General features: G+C 39.3%; 2 protein-coding genes and 1 long non-coding RNA gene across 3 annotated transcripts in view; 2 read left to right on the forward strand and 1 right to left on the reverse strand.

Moving 5' to 3' along the window:
• The window catches only part of LOC124326455 (extensin-2-like), a 142,092-nt gene that overhangs the window by 40,299 nt on the left and 80,027 nt on the right, over window positions 1-21,766 (forward strand). The gene's annotated exons all lie outside the window — the stretch shown is intronic.
• LOC124326814 lies at window positions 4,686-9,751 on the reverse strand. The gene is made up of 5 exons (XR_006915860.1): window positions 9,632-9,751; window positions 9,263-9,358; window positions 8,889-9,075; window positions 5,135-5,183; window positions 4,686-5,027 (listed from the first exon to the last, which is right to left on the reverse strand). It is a non-coding gene; the product is annotated as an uncharacterized LOC124326814 (long non-coding RNA).
• LOC124326034 overlaps window positions 19,248-21,766 on the forward strand; it is a 34,109-nt gene continuing 31,590 nt past the window's right edge. Inside the window, exon 1 of the mRNA XM_046784608.1 lies at window positions 19,248-20,041. The gene's annotated coding sequence lies outside the window, so the exon portion shown is untranslated. The remainder of the gene's footprint in view (window positions 20,042-21,766) is intronic.

Raw genomic sequence — 21,766 nt, forward strand, 5'->3', positions numbered from 1 at the left:
GGGACGGGACGTGCGAAAGGGAATAATTTAACATTATTCATCGATATATAATGTACACGGCAGCTCATTTCAATATTAGATAGTATACACCAGCGCCGGTGATGTTTTATTCCCTTGATTTTCAATGGCGCGCTGATGACTTTGCCGCGCGACTGGTGGCGCTGACACGTTCAAATCTACGCGCCACTTTTTGATGGATGGCGGACATGGCGCCATTACCCAAAAAAATAATACCAAGTCTCTTTTTTTCTTTTTTCTTTTCGTTACACAAAAAAATAAAATAAAAAATAAAATTGAGTTGATGATGTCCAGTAAATAAAAATACAATTCAAAACTATCCCTATGATCACGCCATCTCTCGTAAACACATGTCGCAAGTGACCAACCCAGGTAGTCTAGTACAGTATATTTTGCGCCGACTTTAATTCCCTAAATCGCTTTTGTTATAATGTTCTCCAAGATAAAAAAAAAAGAAGTTCAAACTGATTGTTATTCAAATGAAGCGCGGGCACGCTCTCTGTGCAGCTCGCGCGCTATAGGCGGATTCGTTCGTGTTATGTGTCACGACGCTTTTTTTTTAATATAATAATATTTCCAGAATTATGCGCGCGGCGGAAAATGTGTACGTGTGTACACGAGAGGAGACTCGTAGCAGCGGCGGCGGCGGCACCGGCGTCAACCTGGCATTATCTATGCTAATCAGATCGAGCGCAAGCCACAGCATACAGCCGCCCGCTCTCTCTCAAACCAACCCACCCACCCGACAAAAATAGGAAGGCGAAATGGGTGTATGCCCTTCAGCTACCAGCATTCTTCATCATCATCATCATCTTTTTTCTTCTTCCTTCTTCTTCTTCTAGGAGGTTCGCCAGCCGCCACTGACCCATTACATGTCTCTCTCCGCGAGCTCTAGCGGCGCAGCACACACACATAAGGTGTTCAGTCCAACAAGTAGTATCGGGAATATATATATACATTTATATCTGTGAGCAACCTTTTCGGGTCTCTGAATTACCTATGCGCACTCCTCCCTGGATGTATTTCAACTTGCCCTTTATTGGAATCTCATTATGTGTATCATTTTTTTGAAAATAAAGGGCGGCAACATTTTTGGGATTTTTAAATTTGACAAAATTTAAAAAAATGGCGATTTGAATTTTCGCGCTGAAATTTTTGTGGAGATGAAAATCGAATCAAAGATGATGTCAATAAAATGTTAGGTTCAAAAAGATAAACAGAGAAGGAAGAAGAAGAAAAAATGGGCGGAGTTGATGGTTTTGTCGTGCGGGCGTGATGGCCCCTGTCTCTTTTTTTCCTCGATCGAACCGAGCGCAACAACATGGCCGGTGTGTGTTCCCCCTGGGTCGTGATCATGGCCGCCGATACAGGGGCTCGTCCTTTCTTATATATTTTATGATATGAAATGCGCGCGCGCTCCTTTAATAATCCACACACACACACAGGGACATCACGAAAATGGATAAAATATAGAAGAGAAGAAAGAAAAAAGACCAAAGTTTCATCATCATCATCATCCGGGCTGTTGTTGTTGGGTTGTTGTTGTTCCTGGCTGCTGTTGTTATATTACGATTGATTCGACTCTCTCTCTAGTCTCTACTCTTGTGAGACCCCCTTCTTCTTTTTCCATCTAATGACAGGGTCATCCGTCATCGAATCAGCTTCTACATGTTCTTCTTAGATAGAAAATTTTCGACTTTTATTTTATTTTATTTTTTTGTGCTTTGAATATTCATCCGCGTCTGTACTTTGGATTTCTTAAAATCTAATCGAAATTTTTGTTTGTAAAATTATTTTTGATTTTTAAAAAGATGACGCGATTCATTTGAAAAAAACGAAAAGAATGTTTGGCGTGTCTGGGCTAAATATCAGAGACCCAGTTTTTTTCATTATCTGGTATTTTTATTTTATTTTATTTTTTTGACCAGGAAGAAAATTAAAGGACCGTAGGCAATTAACTGGCGAAAAGGAGGGGGGAAATCATCTTAACGATTTGGTCGGCCTATAAAAACGCATAGGCCCTTCAACATTTTCTTTTTTTCACAGTTTTTTATAATGATTGAAAGGCCCAAAAGAGAAAAAGTTGGGGTCAAGTCTGACCACCGCTCGCCATCACCAACAAGAAGAAGAAGAAAAAACATTTTTAACGAGTGAAAGACAAAAAGCTAAGAAGAAGAAAGGGTCTAATATTATAATACACATTATTGTGCTTTTGCTCGAGCCAATAGCACAGCCAGCCCCATTTAGGACCGGTCGGTCTGGAATAAGATCTATCGGGGGTTTGTGTGGATATGATGATCCATCCGGACGGAATCGAAATGTCGACGGGTGGTGGTGGTATGGAAGGGGGTGAAAAAAAGGGTCCAAAATATTATTATTTTTCTGGGGGTTGTGTGTCCGCGCGTTTTCAGAGGTTTATACATGTTTGGGGTCGATCTGTCGCTATAACTCTTACGATATGGCGCCGCACAGTCGTATATTATTATTACCTTTCGTCCCCTCTCGAAAAATCTATTTTTCTTTAACTTACAAAAAAATTAAAAGGAAAATAAAATCAGATTTGACTCGATTCTTTGGGACTGTTCTCGGTGATTTAGTTGTTCATTAACCATCGCAGCAGCAGCACACACGATAGGATTCATTGAGATGAAGGTTTATCGCGGTAAATTGAACCGATCGGCGATTTGATTCGTGTAATCGTATCGTCTTTGATGACGTCTTTATGGGATGTGGTCTCAAATGGCTGATGATGTTTTTGAAATGAAGACAAGCCATGCGAAATAACATTTTTCCAGAGAGAGAGAGAGATAAGAGGCGCAGCAGGACTCCCCTTCCCATCATCTGCCTATAAGAAAATAACAGCCAACACGGACCCAATTTGAAACCGAGTTATTATCTCTCCTAGCTCCGTTTACCAGAAATAACTCAAACTAATAATATAATAACCTTGCATTTAAAAGAAGAAGAAGAGCGGGCCGCTTTTAAGACTCGAGAGTGTGGCGTGGGCGTGGGAAATCAGCCCTTATCCCTGAGGTATATTTATATACGAAGGTCCTTAACAATATAGGGTGTGGGGTATAGGGGGTAAGGTAGTAGTAGCTAGTAGTGAAATTCAGAGGGTTTAATGTCCATTTAGTTATCCTTTATACGTTTCTTCCCTGAATGACCAATCGTCACCAAATTTTGTACATAATTCTGTCAAAATTTGATACATGTCCTAACGGGGTTTCATTTGTTTTCATTACTGTTTTAAAAATTTAATTTGCGTACTTGTTACCTAGCTGGTTGCCGAATCCTAGGCAGTGAATTCGCTTTTTTTTGCGTAACCTTCCAACTGTCAGTGCATGCTCAGCAGTGTAAACAAAAAGAAAAAAAAAGTTTGGATCTTCCGTAGCAAGACAAGTTTTCTGCTATGGGAGTGGAGAGTATTAATTATTTGTTTTGGTTTTTATGTCCGATTTCGATTTCGTCTTTATTCATCTTTTTACTTTGTATTTTCCCACTTTTATTTTTTTAACCCTTTTTGTTTTATTATTAACTCTTTTTGTTTACTATTTTTTTCTTGATTTTAATAAATTTGGTTGTCAGTAAAATTTCTATGCCTCCTTTTTTAACAGTTAGTCATCAACCAAGAAGTTGAGGAACATTTTAAAAATGTTAGATTATATTCATTTTGAAGCTCTGGGTCATCTCTCCCCTCTTCCTCTCTCCTCTCCTCGCCGTCCTCGGTCATCAAGATCTTCTTGCGGTCGTGAAGAGTTACCACCGATCTTCCACTTCCATTTACCTCCGAAAGCATATTAAGAGGAATTTTTCAAAAATTACAAACTTAGTTTTCTTTTCCGACTCCATTGAGATTCGAACCCCGAACCATGCGAATGGCAGCCTGGGTTGATGACCATTAGACCATCATTGTTACATTAATAGAAGGGATAAAATAGGTATGATGGTAGTTCGCTATCTATTAGCCAAGACTCATGTAATGCAACATGTGACCGCATGATATAATTGTATTGTTATTATAGTAATAAGTGTTACTTTAACTTAATCTAAACATGAAGTGCGACGTGGGGTGGTGGGGCGAAGCCTCCGCCACACCTAAGTCGCACCACTCATAATATTATGAGTGGTGCGACTTCGAATATTACGAATATTATGATAATATTGACAGATTATTAGTCAATTAGTTATTAAGAATCAATTAATTTAAGAGAATAAAGGGAAACAAAATTTTCCAAACATAATAGTATGTATTTATCTACTATTTAACCTTGATTTTCTGTCTCTTTAACGTTTAAAAACATTCCCGAAGGACATTACCGAAGGAATCTTGTTACAAACAACACTTTTTCAGAAAAATTAAAATTGTGAAAAAAATAAAATTCCTGGTCAAAAGCCGCTCTCGCCGCTTATAGTACATCTTCATCGGTTTAAAAATCGACTAATATCTCTTTGTGATTTTGTGTAAAATAATTTAATCTGATTCTACCGGGGAAATAATGAAATTTGATCGCAATTTATCACGTAATCTAAATCCACTTTGTATCGATTGATTTATTGAAGGTGGTAAGAAATTGTGTTTGATGCGATTTCAAACTTAGAGAGAAAAAAAAAGAAGCGCGTAATTTGAATTTCCCCAAAAAATAGAAAATATTTATTTATTTTTATTTTCATTTTTTTATTGTAATAAGAAAACAAAAGAGGAGCGGACCCCCTGGCGGATCCGTGTTGCGCCCTTTTTTCTTTCCTTACATTCACGGTTTTCTTGTTGTGTGGACTGTCGGCACTATATATCGCTCGCGCGTGTGCAACCCCGTCCATTCCGTTGGCCCTTTTTTTTATTATTATTATTCCTTTTTTTTCTTCTTTCTTTCCTTTCGTTCTCTCTCCACCGGGGTCACACAGCGAGAAGGGACGACGAGAGAGATATACAACTTCTTTTCTCATTTACATAGACACACCATCATCACGGCTGCAGTGAGCTCCCGAGTCCGACTGAGATATGCCGACTAAGGCCAACACACACAACCACAGACACACACACACACAAAAAATAGAAGAAGAAAAATGAATTATTCATCGGGCGGGAAATATAAATAATAATAATAATAATAACCCCAGTGATGCTGGCAGCAGCAGCGGTGATCAGGTCGACAGTAACACATCTCCAAGAAGGAAAGAAAAAAGAGGAAAGAATAAATATATATCGGATGATTTAAAATGCGACATACACTACAAAACTATTTCAGCGCAGGTGGACGGGTAAAGGAAGAAAAAAGAAGAAATTCCCGAACTTCTAATTATCACGGAGATGCACATCGATCAAATGTATAATAAGTGTATCATGTATATCAATGTATGGGGAATTCTCCGATTAACATGAAAAACGTAAAATGAGTCCTGTATATATTTTTGATTGAAATGGCGGATGGTTTCTAGCGGTTAACGAAAAGAGACACCATTTATCCCCTTTTGAAAGATCTTCCGCCAAAAATCAAATGCGCTTTTGTTTTTCGAATTTTATTTTTATTAGAGAGTTTCTCCTTTTTATTTTAAATTTTAAACTGTGGTGGTGTGTCGGGGAAAACTAAAGAACCTTTGGGATAGTTGAGGAAGAACTAAAGGTGACTGAGTTATATAGGGATAGAAGAGAGAGTATATTAAAAAAGAAAAGAAAAGAAAGAAGTTGCTTTTTATTCTTCTTCTGGGGGAAGCCATTCATCTCGCCGTAGACGACAGGTCCACTCCCGCCCACTTCTCTCGGCTCTTTTTTTTTCCTTTTTTTAATTTTATATTTTGTTTTTTTCTTAGACACACGACCGTGTTATTCCGAAAAGGTCGTGAAACATTTTTTGGGTTTTTTTTTTTTTGGAGGAAAATGAAATAAAATTCTTGGACTATTTTAATGAAAATGACGCCCTCTACACATTTTCTTTCTGAATAAAAACTTTCGTTTGTTGATGATGATCACGGAAATGTTTTTTCCTCTGGGAAAAATCTAAAAAATAAAAAAGATCCTCCCCAAGCAAAAGACCCTTTTCACCCCTCGCAGCATCTCCCGTGTGTTATCACCAAAGCACCTGTTATATATAGGGGTGAATTTTTATATGTGCTAGCATATACATTCGCGGTCTTTTTTTGGTGTTTTCAAGATTTGTTAAGTCTCCCCCCACACCATTTCTTTTTCCTCAACTTTGACCACTATTTTCACACACAGGTGACCACCCGCGTAACCATTTCAAGTGGAGGGGGGTTTTATGGCTCATCTCTCTTAAGACAGTTGCCGCTCTCCGTGTTTTATTTTATTTTCGAAAATGTTACACTTTGATTTCTTCCTACTATTTTTCAGGCTTTTAATTGTTGCGGAAATTTCACGTGTCTAGTTTTTAAAAAGTTATTTTTCGAATTTTCCCGCCGATTTGTTTGAAATAAATAATACAAAAATAAGACTGGTGATAAATGACGTAATAATATACGTTTTGATGTTTCTTCCTCGTTTGATTCCGTGAATTATTTCAAGGTTTTTTTTTTTATTATTCTTTTTTTCACTTTGGCTATTTATAAATCCATTGGGTAATAATCCGCGTGTGTGTGGCACAGATTTGCATAGTCAAAGATATTTTTTCCATTTTATGGCAGCCTACAGCACCCCGCTACTATTTCCATTGACTTTGGTCTTCACCCAAAAAAAGAATTCAATTTCCCTGTTTTTTTACGATTTATCTTTTTTAATTCAATCAATAAATCTTCCCTTTTTTTTCTCTAGGCTCCAGGCTCTAGCGCGGGCCCGAATCGTGTTGATGTTATAAGACACACACACACACACACGCAAGAGAGAGAGAAAAACGGGCGCTTCTTTTATCGTTGATGAAATTCCCTTCTTGTTTGTCAAGAAACGTAAAAAAGATGAGAGACAGCAGCCGAGCGTCTTAGTCTAAGAAAAAGAAGAAATTTGGACGACAAGACGACGAGAAACGAAATGAACGAGAAGACCCTTCCACCATTTTTCCGCGTCTTGTTTATTGACAGAGCGCAAAAAAAGGAGAGTGAGCGACGAGAGCTAGCCTCTCGTGCTGCTCCTGCTTTTCCTTATATTCCGTCCTTTGGCTGATGATGATGCACAGCTCTATAGAGCTTCCCCCCACTTTTTTTTTACCGGGTACGGATGGATGGATGGGTCGACCGGTTTCATCATCAGCAAGGGGCCCACCCCGGAGCAGTCAACATGAACCATCGGCACACACACACACATTTTCACGATAATTTTAGACATTTCTCTCTTTTTTAATTTTAACGTGTGTGTGTATGCCAAGGCAGTCGTCGTTTGTCTTTTGTTTGTCTCTTTCGTCCCTCGCCGAGACACCCGAAGGGAAGAAGAAGAAGAAGGAAAAAATGGGTCTATATATTTTGTTTTGTTTTGTTTATATATTTATCGGAATGGACGTCGTCGTCGTCGTACGTCGTCGTTTCTTACGGCCGCCGGGATCGCTCTATTCCCCCCCACCTTTTCATTTTTGGGTCCTTTTTTTAAAAACTCTCATGGCGACCCCAAACGCAAACAACAAAAAAAAGGAGGAGGACCGGCGGGAGTCGAGAAAAAGACCAGATGTGCTGTGCTTCTTCCTTTATTTTTCTTACGTGTACATACTATACCTCTGTATAGCATACACACAAGTCTGACGTCTTCCCAGTCCAATCGTTCACGATGACACAACTTGAAATCGACAATTTCTCTGTCGAAAATCAAATTTTTGAAAATTCAAATTTCGCGCTTTAAATTTTTATTTTCAAAACGGACCCTGGGCGAAATCACGACGTCAATAGCAAAAAGAAAAAAACTGTCACGCGTTCCAAAAATATTTTTTCCCCCCGTTTGGAATAACAAAAATGTGATTTTCAACAGCCGCGTGAAAAACAAAACAACGTCTCTTTTACTTCGCGTCTCTCTCTCCCTCGGGCGACGACGTCCCCCTTATTTCTTTTTTCCCCCCCAGGATAGAAAATGCTTGTGTATATATAAACATTCACGCGAAAAATTTAAAAAAAAAGGAGAATATTAGAAGAAAAAATAAGGAAAAAACAGTTTTTTAAAGAGACTCTGCAGCAGCACGCGCTGGGGCCACACACAAAGCTGCCAGCAGCCCAGCAGCTGGAAAGAATAAGTGGCCAGGCTGTGGGGCTGGGCTCTGGTTATATAGCGAACTGCACGATTTTATTTTTTAGTTCCCTTCTCTGTATAGTCAACTTCTTCTTTTTATTACTATTATTTGGTTGTTATTTTTTTTATTATTATTTTTTTAAAAAGAAGGAAAAAATAGGAATTTGAATTTAGCGCCAAAAAATTGATTTCGTTGATTGTGGTGGCAACAGCAAGTGTGTTACACGATAGGCCTATAAGGAGGAAATTTATTATTTTTCTACTGGTTTAGCTCTTTGCTAACTTGATCTGACACGTTTATAATTACTTCTGGTTTGGCTATGGTTACCGCTACGCGGCGCAGGTATTTGACTAAATGAGCCTGGCGAGGATAATAAGAATCGTGTAAAACTTCAAATTTGATCGTGTTGAAAAAATGATTCGAGGCCCTCGTGAATGCCGGTGTGGTGGCAGGTCCCTTTTGGTCTTCTAGTTTCACTTTTTTAAAAGAAAAACCCAATAGACAAAGTTTGTGAGGTACAAAAACAAGCCTAATCTCTAGTCGTTCTACAAATGAGTTATTATTTAATGGACCCTAACTGAGTCAATAAAAATGCCAAGTGAAAACAGATGCAGTCAACCGTCTAGCTCAGGAATAAACGTACTCTGTAACGATTGATAATCAACGCCACCAAACATTCGAACAGGAAGAATAGAGATAAGTTTTTCCTACCTTTTAGCCTGAGAAATACGGCCAGGCATCCACAGTTGCTCCGGTTGCTCCACCCGGATGTCGAAACGTTGAATCCACAAGGCGGTATAGGAAAAGGGTGTCCTTGTGAATACGTACTCGATGACATTTCAAGAAGAATAGATCCGTAACATTGGCAGTTTCTCCAACCAATTGGGATGTTGTTTATCTAAATGAGAAATGAAAACTGGGTTTACGAAAAAATACTGACAGAAACAACAAGTAATGAAAAGTGGAAAATAAGACAGTGGGTATACCCTAATTGTTCATAAACAGGAGAATTATGCATTTGTGCCAGTCATGCATCATTAAATACATAGCAGGTCAAGGGAATAAAAAATAACGAAAATCATTACCAGAGCAATGATGCTGAGATTGTTGTAGATGACAGGCCAATGCCAGCAAAAGCAAAACTGGCATATCTTTTGTTGTGATGGGCTCAGGCCTGAAATCTGCACAAAAGAAAAGGTTATGTAGTGCAAATAAACTGCCATGCATCGACAGGGGGCTTACATGATAAATGCTAGTCCAGGAACTAACATTTCACAAGTTTTAAACAGGTTTACCTCTCCTATTCAAACTCCCATATCCACTGTGTTTGTACTCTTTTAGTTTTATTCACCTGCCAAACAGCATGGTGTGGCGAGCATGGAGAGCAGCAACACCACGAACACATTTTCATTGTTCACACACGACGAGCACATTTTTGTAATTTTATTTGTTACCTTATTATTCGTGCAGCCACGTGCACGTTTCCAAAATAGTGATCGTTTTCTTTTTTAATTTGTAATCTTAAACTTTGTGTCTTTTACTTTATTACGAAAATGGTGAACCAAATTAAAGCAGACGACACTAATCTTGTAATTAGCCATGCAATTAACATATCGATTATCGATATCATTCAAAATTGACAAGATAAAAGTAAAAATTTGGATAATACATTAATACAAAATCTTAAAAATTGGATATGGTTTCGAAATGTAAATGATTCAGTCTGTAGAATTGTGATGAAAACGGTACCTAATAAACTCTTACAACTTCCAAAATAATTGCACTATACCTGGTTACTAATTCCTATTTTCAAAAAATAGTTAAATCTTATCATTTTAAGTTCATTAGTAAAATTTCCAATGTTACGCTTCATCTTCCTACATTGATTCAAGATTCAAATTTAGCGCCAAAAAATGTCCTTCCGCATCCGCATCCAATCGACATCGATTGAATATTTTAAAATCATTATTCCTTTCTCGACTATAATAAAGTCATACAGCAGATAATTACAGAGTGCATACGCATTCATACATATAAAGACGCCAACCGGGCGAAAGTCTGTGCTGGACAGGTCGACATATCTTTCGTTGCTGCTAGGAAATTATGAATTACGCGATGCCTCAGCTCAGCAGACGCACCGTGTGTCTATAATTACAAGTGCATCTGCCGGGATATTATATAGTATATAGACGTTTACACATATAATGTCATACAGACATTTTCCCTTTTGTACATGTAATTAAATCATCTCTTTTCCTATCAGCCGGCCGCCCAAAAAATAAAATAAAATAAAAAAGTTCCTGTGAGAAAAACAAAAAAGTTAATTGTTGATCTTTTTGACTGATGCTGGCCCAGCAGTTGATTAGATATTTATATATAGACGTCGCTCGTTTATGTGTGATCTGATTCGTTATTCACGGCCTGTTACGCACACACACACAGCAGATCACATCTCAAAAGAGGGAGACAATTGCTTTTGAGTGACAGACGGCCAGTCCAGTCCAGCAGGACCCCCCCTCTCTCTATATGTATTGCGAGGGTGGTGGTGTGATGGAATAAATAAATGTTACACGTACTATACTCTACGTACATATATATATATAGTTAAGCTCGTAGATATATACACTGGGAAATTGTTGTTACGTCTCTAAGCAAAAAGAAAGAAAAAGCTTCGTGTTCCTTCCGGCTAATTTAGCGGGCGGATTGGAAGGAGGAGGAGGGGGCCAGTCACACGACGGACGTGACTGGCAACTGAAGGCTCGTTAACTTTTCCTCCTCCCTTCGTCTACTATATAGACGCGGACACGGTTTAGTGTTTTTCCTTTATTTCTTTTATTTCTTTTTCTTTCTCTGGGTGATGATCAACTTCTTATTTTCTCGACACACACAGAACAGCCGAAATGAAATCAAAAAAAGAAGAAGAAAATATCAGCTGATGGCCAAAGAAGAGTCCGTCACACTCACCGGTCACGTGACGGCGACGCCATTTAAGGTCAACATCATCGGCTGGAACGCTCGGCTGGTGTATTTTCGATTTTGATGTTCTTTTGATTTGGATTTGACTTGTGTGTATTGCAACGGGGTATGTAGAGAGTTAATGAGCTTCAATAGCCGAGTGTGTTACCGCACGTTTCATAATATATACGGTGGGCGGGGGGGGTTTCTATTATTATTACGCGGACATAATAATACGCGGGGTGGTGGTGACCCCGTTACACAACAATAACCTGATTAGCCAACTCCTCTGAATAGCTCCCCATTAAGAATCGATCGATATTATTACTTCCGAAGGAATTTTATTTTCCAGAAAATCTAAAATGGCGCGAAAATTATTTTTTTCAAAATTTTTTTTCAAATTTATTTTTCACTTGGTCATCGTCATTAAAAATTACAGTCGTGAAATCGTGAAATTTTGGTGATTTCCCCCCCAAACCAAATACCCAGGAGGACTTGTATATACACAGTGAAGATATTTTTAACTTTGGCCAGCCAGCAGTAAGTTCCAGACGACAGCAGATTCTTTGACTGTTGCTGTAGTGTATACGCTGCTGCTGAGCTGCTGCTGGCCACCCTGGGCTTTTGTGTACATTATACTTGGCCATATACCATGGCCGTGTGGTGTCGCTGGCCTGGCCCGGCTCTCTCGCTTGACACGCAGGGCGATTATTCAAATATTAACGTCGCGTGCTGTGCTGTGTGCGCGTCTCTTGTGTATATTTATACAAATATTATAAGACCGTCTATACCATCAGTACATAACACCCCGCTGCTGCTGCTGGCAGACGCGGTCGGCCAAGCGTGTCGCCATGGCAACGCACAAAAGACTTCTCTTCCTGGCCAGCTTCATCATCATCCAGAAATTTTTTAAAAAAAGGTCCAGTATAACAAACAATTGCTGCGACCATAATCTGATGCTCTTTTATTATTTGTGTTGGATCGTGTCGTCATCATCATCATACACGTCAAGGTATAAGTTGTTGCCCGGGAATTTTTCGTTCCATCTCCAGTCGAGCAAATAAAATATCACCAAAAAATGGCCGGGAGTTTGAACGACAAACAAACAAACGGTGACGGAAAATAACAAAAAATAAAAGCCCGGGAATTTTGAATTGAAATCAAATTTTTAAAAAAAGATAGGTATAGAAGGAATTCATAGAGTCACGGGCTCATTATATCGAATCGTCGCCCCGTGAAAGTCCCTATACAATGATATATATAATAAACCTAGCATCTGTGCGACTCTTTTCATTCAAAAAAATGAAAATAAAAAATAAAAATTGTTTTGTGATTTTCTTTTTCTTTTATTTCTGACTGGCTGACTGCGCCCGCCGTCCTGCTGGGATGACGGGGAGCCGGTCAACGCGCCTTTCCTATTACATCGACCGACATCATCATCATCATCCCCTTTCTCTCCTTATTCTGTTGATTGTTGTAATGTGCGTATATACTACAAGAGACGCAGCGCAGCGCTCAGTTATCTAGAAGCAATTCTGCGGCCGGCCGGCCAGCCACCACCACACCATCCAGAAATGGATAGAATGACATGAAAGGATATCCGCACTCTTGTTGCGGAAAAAGAAAAAAAAGGAGAAAATAGATATATAGTTTTGTGTGATCTGCCGGGCCAGCCCAGCTCTATACCACCACCTCTGGGCCCTTTGTGAATTGCGTTAGACCTGAGGGATATCACCACACACCCAGTTCTATACACGATGGACTTTTGGGGGTTGCTGGATATAGTTGAGACAGACGATAGAGTATATGAGAGTGTCGAATGTCCGCTGCTGTGCTGGACAACACTCTGGCACATATATATATAGTTTCTAGACTCTCGTTTGCTGGGCATCAGGATATATAGATAAGAATGGATGCTGGGCTGGACTGGCCAGCCCGAAATCCAATTAGAAGCGCCCGGCTTGATGAAGAGAGAGCAAAAAAGAAAAAAGGGAAATTGTTAGAGGGGGGCCCATGCAGTCTTGGAAGCTAATTATCTATAACGTATAGATGGACGAGAGAGAGATATATATATAAAGTAAAAGTCGCGTGTAGTGTGTGATGCTGGCTGGCCTGGGTGGTAAGGGTGGGGGGGTGTTTTCTTCACCCCACTGTGAAAATTCTCCGGGGAAACTTTGATAGAGTTGAGACTATTATATAAGGGACACACACTGGCCGAGCTACATGCCCCTATTCTTTTCTTTTCTTTTTTCACACAGCAGCAGACGGACACATGGGCGATTAATGCTGATGGATCGATAGGAGCCAAAGAGAAAATCCAGATCCATTTCAATTCCTCCGTTTCGATTAACCGCCCTTGCCCTTTTTCATTTAGATTATAAGATACAGCAGCAGCAGCTCGTATAATAGTTAATTGCAATTAAATATTAGGTTATAATAGAGACTCGTTTGTTCTATATGAGTCTAAGAATAGAATATTATTATTCATCATCGGAAAAATGGTGAGAGAGAAGAAAAGAAAAGGATGTTGACAGAGCTGGACGTTAAATAGGATTGACACCTATTATCTATATCCGATAGTTTTGAGACCCAAAAAGCCGCAACTGACAAGTCCACCCTCTCCCTATATACCAGAAAGGGGGGGGGGAATGTCCTCCTCTTCTTCATTCTCCTTTTGGCTATAGGCGCGTCAACTCGGATTAGCCGCTCCATTTCGTCTTTTATGTAACGAGTCGATCGTGTCGGCTGTGTGCTGGCGGTGGTGTCTCTTGTGTGTTTGTGTCAGCTCGGCCACCGCCATCATCAACACCACCACCGACGCCTTAATTGAATTAAACATAATTTACAGACGCTCACACAAAGGTACTAGACTTATACTCTTGTAATTATAAACGACGACACACACAAAAAGGAATATAGTCTCTCTATAGTGTGTGCTGAGGTCCTCGTAGATTAATAGATGAGTCTACAGGGATATATATTTAGACGCCGGATATCAATTATATAAGACCAAGAAAAAGCGCTAATATAATAATACGAGTTTCATTGCCCGTCTCTATATAATATTTTTGATACAATAATTAAGAAAAAATAAATAAAAATAAAAAAGTTATATTTTTATTTCATTTTTTGGTCGAATTTCTCTGCTTGGTGCTGGGCAGCTGTCAACACACACACACGGCGGCGGCGGCGGAAATATAATAAGGGCCGATGGGGCGGCAAGGTGAAAATGAGAACTTGTCTAATATTTCTTTTTCTGGGACGACGAGACGACTTCCTCCTTTTTTTGGATTTTTCTACTTTTTCTTATTTTTTAACGATGGAAAATTGTGGCTGTCACACAAAAGGGGGAAAAAAAAATAAGAATATAAGGCTGATGAGCACCTATTGTTTGTGTGTCGCTCTTCCGTCCCAAAAAATATTATAAAAATGGCTGGCCAAAATAAAATAAAATTTAAAAGTCTTTGATTCTCTCTCTTATTCTGTATTTATTTATACTATATAGACAGAGCGCGGAGAAATGTTCTATAACTGCTCTCGCGTTATTGTGTAACCATGGCGCGCGGATGACGGAGAATTACATCCGTCACGCTCGGCTCGGCTCTGCTGGGTTTATTTGTTTGCTGCTGCTGTGCAATCATCTCGACCATTTTGTTGTTGGTTGGAAGAGGTGGAATATCCCGCCGGTTGTTTCACAGGTATCTAGTATAGTAATTGGCCCGGCATTTTCTTCTTGTGTGTGTGTGTAGAGTCAAAATGTCATCCGACATCCGCATCACGTTAGAGACACACTAGTACGCCACTGCTATGGTTGTCTTGTGGTTTGGCCGTTAAACACCCAAATTGTTGCGTATAGTCTACATGGCGCATTTATTTTTTGGGACTTTTTTTTTCACGAAGAAATTGATGGGGCGGCCATTTATAGATACAGACGTGAATTTGTTGTTCGACTAATCATCAACATTTATGTCTTTTTCTTCTTTAGCTTTTTTAGCTCTCACCCGCCAATTTTGAATTTTTTTTGTTTCAAATGTCGCGCCGAAAAAAAAAATTTAATTCTTTTTTTTTTCAAATATAGTTAGACACAATCTGTATTTTTCTTCAGAGCCGGTGAACTTTGTGTTGATAATAGCTATTTAAAAATATAAAAAAATAAATTTATAAAAAGGGAAAACATTTTAGATTTTTATTTCGCCGCGCGCGCGGTTCTGTGCCGATGAGTTTTACGGCATTTCTTTTTTATCTCTTTGAAATGTCTTTATAGGCCTGTATACTATAATATCATCATTTTCTTTCGGTTAACACTGAAAACACTCCATACATCAGAGATATAATGAACTTGCATTTTCTACACATCAAATCAAATTATTCCCCCCCACATTTATTTCAAATTTCCCGGCGAAATTAAAATCAAATCGAAACGGACACAAACAAACAAAAATCAACCATACATATATATAGAATATATATACACATACTAGTGTCCAAAAGTTATTACACCAAAAAAACAGCCAAAAGGAAAAACAACCAAATTGGTCGCGTCCAGCGCAGCGCAGTATAGTACAAGACTTATTGTCGCTCTTGATTGCACCTCGCCCAAGCCAGCCAGCAAGCATAGATATAGCTACTGTAACATTTCCCCGGACGTGTTATAATATTATTTTTTTTTCGACCGGAAATGGTCGGCGGTGGGCGTCCTCAGATTATTCGTTTTCTCGGCCACAGTTCCGTGACACTCTCGCGTCTAAACAAGCCGAGCTCCTTACTGCTGGTGTATTTATTTTTTTTTTCTCTTTCGCGGCGATATACACACCGACGTGTACACATTGTCACCTGCTGCTGGCCTGTGTGTCGCCCGGCCCTCTTGTGTGTGTGTGTAGACGGCGGTGCGTCGTGCACTGTAATTTGGGAAAGAAAAAAAATATTTCAGAGCGGCGGAAAAGGACGCGCGTTACACACACATACACACACACCTCTGTCATCTATAACCAATTTCCTTTTATTTTTTTTTATTTTTCTGTTGTTTGAGAAAAAAGACCGCTCTTCTTATGGTTCTCTCCCGCGACGCGGTGAATGGTATGAACATGTACATGTACACAGAAAGAACAGCGCGTAATTGTCACTCTTGTTTTTCGGGTTTGTCTGTCGTCAGGCCGAACACGACACACGAACGAACCGGAGTCAAAATATATGAAAATTACACACACAAAGGTGTGTGCCCTGCAGGAATGTTCAGCCGAGCTTATAGTACGAGTACCTACCTATACCTGTGTGTTGTTTATTTGTGTTGTGAGAGAGAGGAGCTCATCGGCCCATGCCAAAGTGTCGCCCAAATGATTTTCTTTTTCGCTCTCGTCATCTGTAACAGCTCGTGAGAGTTTCTCTTCTTCTTCTATTCACCGTCCCGACTGCCGCCGACAACTAGAACGGCAATTAGCCGTCACCATTCGACGAGCCGTTCCAAAGACAAAATGGAATCATCCGCCCAGTTTTCCATTTCTCTTTCCCGCGCTTTTTTTAGAAATTTTTTTGAAAAAATTTGATGGGGGAAGACGATGGAGGTGATAAGATAACAAGATTTTGGGATATATAATGACAGGTTTAAATGATGGGTATGCCCACCCAATTTTCTTTTGCCAATCAATAATTACATCTCTCCGGAGATAATTAGACGACAATCGATCGGTCGCTTGTGTGTGTGTTTAAACAAATAAGAGGCTTAATGGGGTCTGTGTATAGTTATAGACAATCAAAGTATTTTTTTTGTCTTTTTATTTTTCTTTTCAATCTATTTGAATTGTTTAATTTTTTCTAGACAATGAAGGAATGACGGAGACGGGGGGGTTGATTTATTTTTTCAAATGGCCTTTTGTTTGCCGCCAGTTTTTTTTTTTCATTTCGTCTAAATTTCGTAATTGGCTCTGGTCAAAATGGAACGGGGGGGGTTACACACAGTCTACCCCCATCTCTCCTTTTTTATTATTTTTTTTTTATACAAAATGTATTGTTAAGACAGGTAAAGAAAGTTTGGGGGGTTGGTGGGGGGCTGGATAACAAAAGAAGAAAAAAATAACCAAGAAGAAGAAGAAGTTAATTAACTTCTGACGAGTCCATTTCTATATCCCCCCCTATCGTCCTGAAAAAAAAAATGGCGGATGGAAATGATCTAAACTTTGATGGTGGTCGAAAAAATCAATCAATTTCACTAAATTGTCTTTTTAAAAAACAAAATTAATTTGCGTATAGATTTTTAGACTAAAAATTTAGTTTCAAATTAAAAAATTGGCCTTAAAAGTATGACGACAGGTGTCCATCCATCTGTCTGCTAGACCAGAGGCTAATATAACGACCGTGTTAACTGTTTGACGTCACTGATTTTGTGTTGTCTTATCTTGAAAGAAAAAAAGAAAATTTAAAACAGAAAATGACTGAAAAGTCGTTATAAGAATGGACCTAATTGCTATAAATGCAAATTCGACACGGTACCGAAATATTTTTAAAAAAATAAAAATAAAAAAAAAGAATGAACACGCTCCACCTGGTTTTTCAGAGTCGCCAGCTAAGCTCGCCGTTCGTGAGTCCCGCCCTTTATTCTCCTTGCACGCAATTCGCCCAATGGCATCGCATGGATGGATGGATTCTTATTATATAGTAGAAGGTGACTGCCAAACATTCCAACGGACGTGTACATATATACAAGCCAAAGGGGGGGCCAGCCGTCTATAATATGACATCAACCTTGAATGATGTCATTGCTAGAAATTGATCAGCAGACACCCCCATTTGTCGTGTGTGTTATTTACCTCGTATAGATATTGTCTCTGTATTACTATTGACACACACGTATTGGCTGTGTGTGGCTCCCCCCTCACGGCTACCGTGGATAATATCACGACATTCTTCTATATTCTCTCTCTTGTCACTTGGTTTTTCAAAAAAAGATAAGAAAAATTCAACGACAAATATTGGGACCCTAGTAGCTATATTTCTCTTATTTCTCCCGATATCCTTGGACGTGGTTGTATGCGTAGGTGTGGGGTCGCCCGTCCGTCTGTTACGTCCAAAACAGGTGAAAAAAGTTTTTTTGAAAAAATAAATAAAATAAATAAAATGAATATATTTATTTACACCCCTCCGGGGAGCTACCTTAAAACTAAATACACCTATTGGTGATACCCGCGCATATTCGTTTTGTGTGTGTGACTGTGTGTGTGTGTGACGGGAGAGAAAAGAAAAAAGATTACGTCAATATGTACAAGATAATAAATAGGAAGGTGATCAAGTGGGATCAACTTTTTAAAAAACGGGCCGTATATAATATTAGGAGCGATGTCAATTGTATTTGTAATTTACAATCTATTATTTAAGTCGCGAGAGATATTGTCGCCGTCGGACTCTCGCATTGGGTGGACACACGACTGGATGACGTGGATGATGGATTTAATCCCAAAAGGATAAAACAAAAAACCTGTTTGGGTTAAAAATAAAATTTTTTGGTTTGATGGGTCGGTCGTGACGGACGCCATTTGTCGTCCGCATCTATCGCACGTATAGGTATGTGTGTATGCACCTTTTGCGGGCGGTGGTGATGATGTGGCGTGCTGGCAAAGAAGAAGAAGAAGAATCTTCCTGGTGCATCTGTCAAAGCTCCGCCCCGTTTGGAGGTAGGAACGATTCGAGGAGGGACACACAAGACACACACAACTTTTTTTCTTCTTTTATTTTTTCGAATTTTCTTCTTCCGAAAAGATCTATGCCCCCCACCCACCTTATGTAGACTAACTAACACACAGGGTCTCCCCCCCAATCCATCTTCCAGGTAAAAAAAAGCAGCCCCCCACCACCACCTCCCATCCGAACATCTGAAAGGAAGAAGCGACAGCGAAAGAAGGCGGCACACAAAAATATCTATCTCTTTTTTTATTCCTTCGGGGTCGCCATCATACAGCTATAGCTGTAGCTGTAGCTAGCGTGTGTGTCGGCCCTCAACATATATATATCCCTCTGGTGGTGGAGTCTGGTGGGTGGGTATACGAGTCCAGTTGGCACTTTTTTTTTCCACCCTCCACACCATTTTCCTTCTTCTTCTTCTTCTTCTTGTTCTTCTTATACGTTCACTCAACAACTCGGCCGCGTTACTCCAGTCGGTCTCCAGACTTTGGCCCGTTTGTACGCGCGCGCGCCGGACCGGTCGTCATTTCCCATTTTTTTTTCTCACTTATTTACTTCCGATATACAGTGTGGTGTGTCCGAGTTGTTGTTGTTGTGTGTGTTGTTTTGCGTGTGCGCGTATAAATAATATTTAAAAAAAAACAATTTTTTTGTTTTGTTTTTCCCGCGGGATAAAACAGTCGGCGTCTGCGCAAAATAGCCCCCAAAAAACAATTTTGATTTCTTATAAGTGTCCGTGTTTCTGATTGTGAATGGTTTTACGTGTGTCAGTGCGTGACAGGTGTGATCCGAAACCCAAATTGTGTCTGTGACAAAAGAAACAACTGACGACATTTTATTAAAATTCGTTAATATCAAAATCAAATAGAAACGACACAAATATAGAAAAAGATATTTGATGCTGAAGATGAGCCAGAGAGAGAGACAACTTTTGATTTTTGTCTCAGTCAGTGATTAAATAAATATCTATCTATTCTATCTATCAGTCGTGTGTTTCTATATAGATTCGGCCAGCGTGTCACAGTGTGCGTGACAACATTTTCTATTGCGGGAAGCTGGGCGAATCAAGTGCGTTTATCTTTTGAGTGTATTTATTATTACACGAAGTGTGTGTGTCAGTGGTGTATAATATACACAGATGAGGACCCGATTTAGCCCAGCATAGACGGCAGAGAGAATTCTACCGAATTGTTATACAATCATCGAATACAAATACCAATCGAAGGAAAAAACAAAAGGTAAAAGAAAATCATTTTCAAATCAAACTGATGTGATGGGATAATATTGTGAGCGGCACAGTAGCTGATTTGGGTGATGTTTGTTTGAACTGATCCGTCTCTCTGTGTGTGCTGTGTATGTGGATATACTCTCTTTATTTCAAAAGTTGTTTGACGTCTCGAAAAAGATAATGAGTCGAGCTGATACAGCACGTACGAAAAAAACCGAAATCTTTTGGTGTTATTAGCCGACCAATGGTCAGCACAGCACAGCACAGCACAACGACGACTCAATAGTTAGTCAGTCAGCGGCTGGGAGACCTGTCAAGATATTGAATTTCCTTGTGACATCGCGTCTAAATCATTTCTTTTCTGCTTCGACAGCAATCACAGAAAAAATTGTAACTCGGGTTTTTGGGTGGCCACTGATGATTTGAAACCTAAAAAACTGTACAACTCGACAAATAAAATTAAAAATATACCATTTGGAAAATGTTTTGGAGAGTTGTGTATATGGTATAGCTAGAGAGAGAGTATAGGCGACACTCTTTGACTGGTGTCACCGGATCTTGCACAATCAATTAGGACAGCCATCACACACATCGTCGTGTGTATATAAAAATACAAGACGATTTGAAACTCAATTCGAAAAATAAAACCAAATATTTTTTTAAAAAAACATCGTCATCTGTGAGATGCCACACGCACAGCAGAAAAAAAGGAACAAATCTGAACTGGCGGATTCATTAATTTCGCTGACGTCAAACTATCGCCCGTCGCTTAGAAATAAAAAATTAAAGAAATATTTAAAATTATTTCTTTTTTGAACTTATTTTGTCAAAAAAAAGGTGTCAAATAAAAATAAGATTTTTCCTCTTTTTATTTTCTTAAACTGATTACACTGATGACAGGCCCGGGAATTTTCGAAATGTCGTCTGGTCCCGTTTATTTGTTTGCCGTTTATGCAACGGGAGTTGAGAAAGTCGCTAGATAAAACCAGTATTTTCCCTGATATTATATCAAATTGCCAACCCGTCGGTGACGTACGTGTATGTCACCGCTACCTATACAACTACATATAACAATTGTAATAATCAATTAGGCCTATTGGCATTTTTAAAAAAGATACCAGGCCTAAAAGTGACGTCCATCCGAAAGTGTCAAATCGTTCAAAGCGACGCTTAATACCAAGTCATTGTATTATGTGACCAATATTTAGTCCAATCAAATAGCCCTTTAAGCTTTTTTAATAAATATTTAAAAATTCCAATTGTCTAAATGTAATTCAAGCAGAAGAATTAAATATTTAAAAAATCAAGATTTATCTATAAATATAAAAACACCGGTCGGATAATTTTGATCCAAGTCCAGTGCATATAGAATGATATGCGGTTGCGCAGATCTTTTTTTCTTCTGTTACACATTTTTTTGTTGACTGAAATACATATAACACAATATTATAAGCGAGAGGGGGGGGGGAGATAGATATATATTTATAAATCTATTTCTTTTATTTTTTGGGGTTTGTGTGTGTGCATGTGTGCATGTGCATTGGGGCACCCCTTTCTCGTTGGCTCGTTCGTTCTCTCCCGATTCACGCCGACATGTCGACCAATCAGAAAACAGTAAGGGGGAAGGAACCGATGGCGTCGTCGCCAGTATCCCCCCTCCTCCTCCTCCTCTCATCCCGCAGGGTCGCCGCCGCCGTCGCTCTGCTCTGCTCTTCGCGCCATCGCGTCGTCGTCC

The sequence above is a fragment of the Daphnia pulicaria genome, chromosome 2, assembly GCF_021234035.1.
Source record: "Daphnia pulicaria isolate SC F1-1A chromosome 2, SC_F0-13Bv2, whole genome shotgun sequence".
Classification (NCBI taxonomy): Eukaryota; Metazoa; Arthropoda; class Branchiopoda; order Diplostraca; family Daphniidae; genus Daphnia; species Daphnia pulicaria.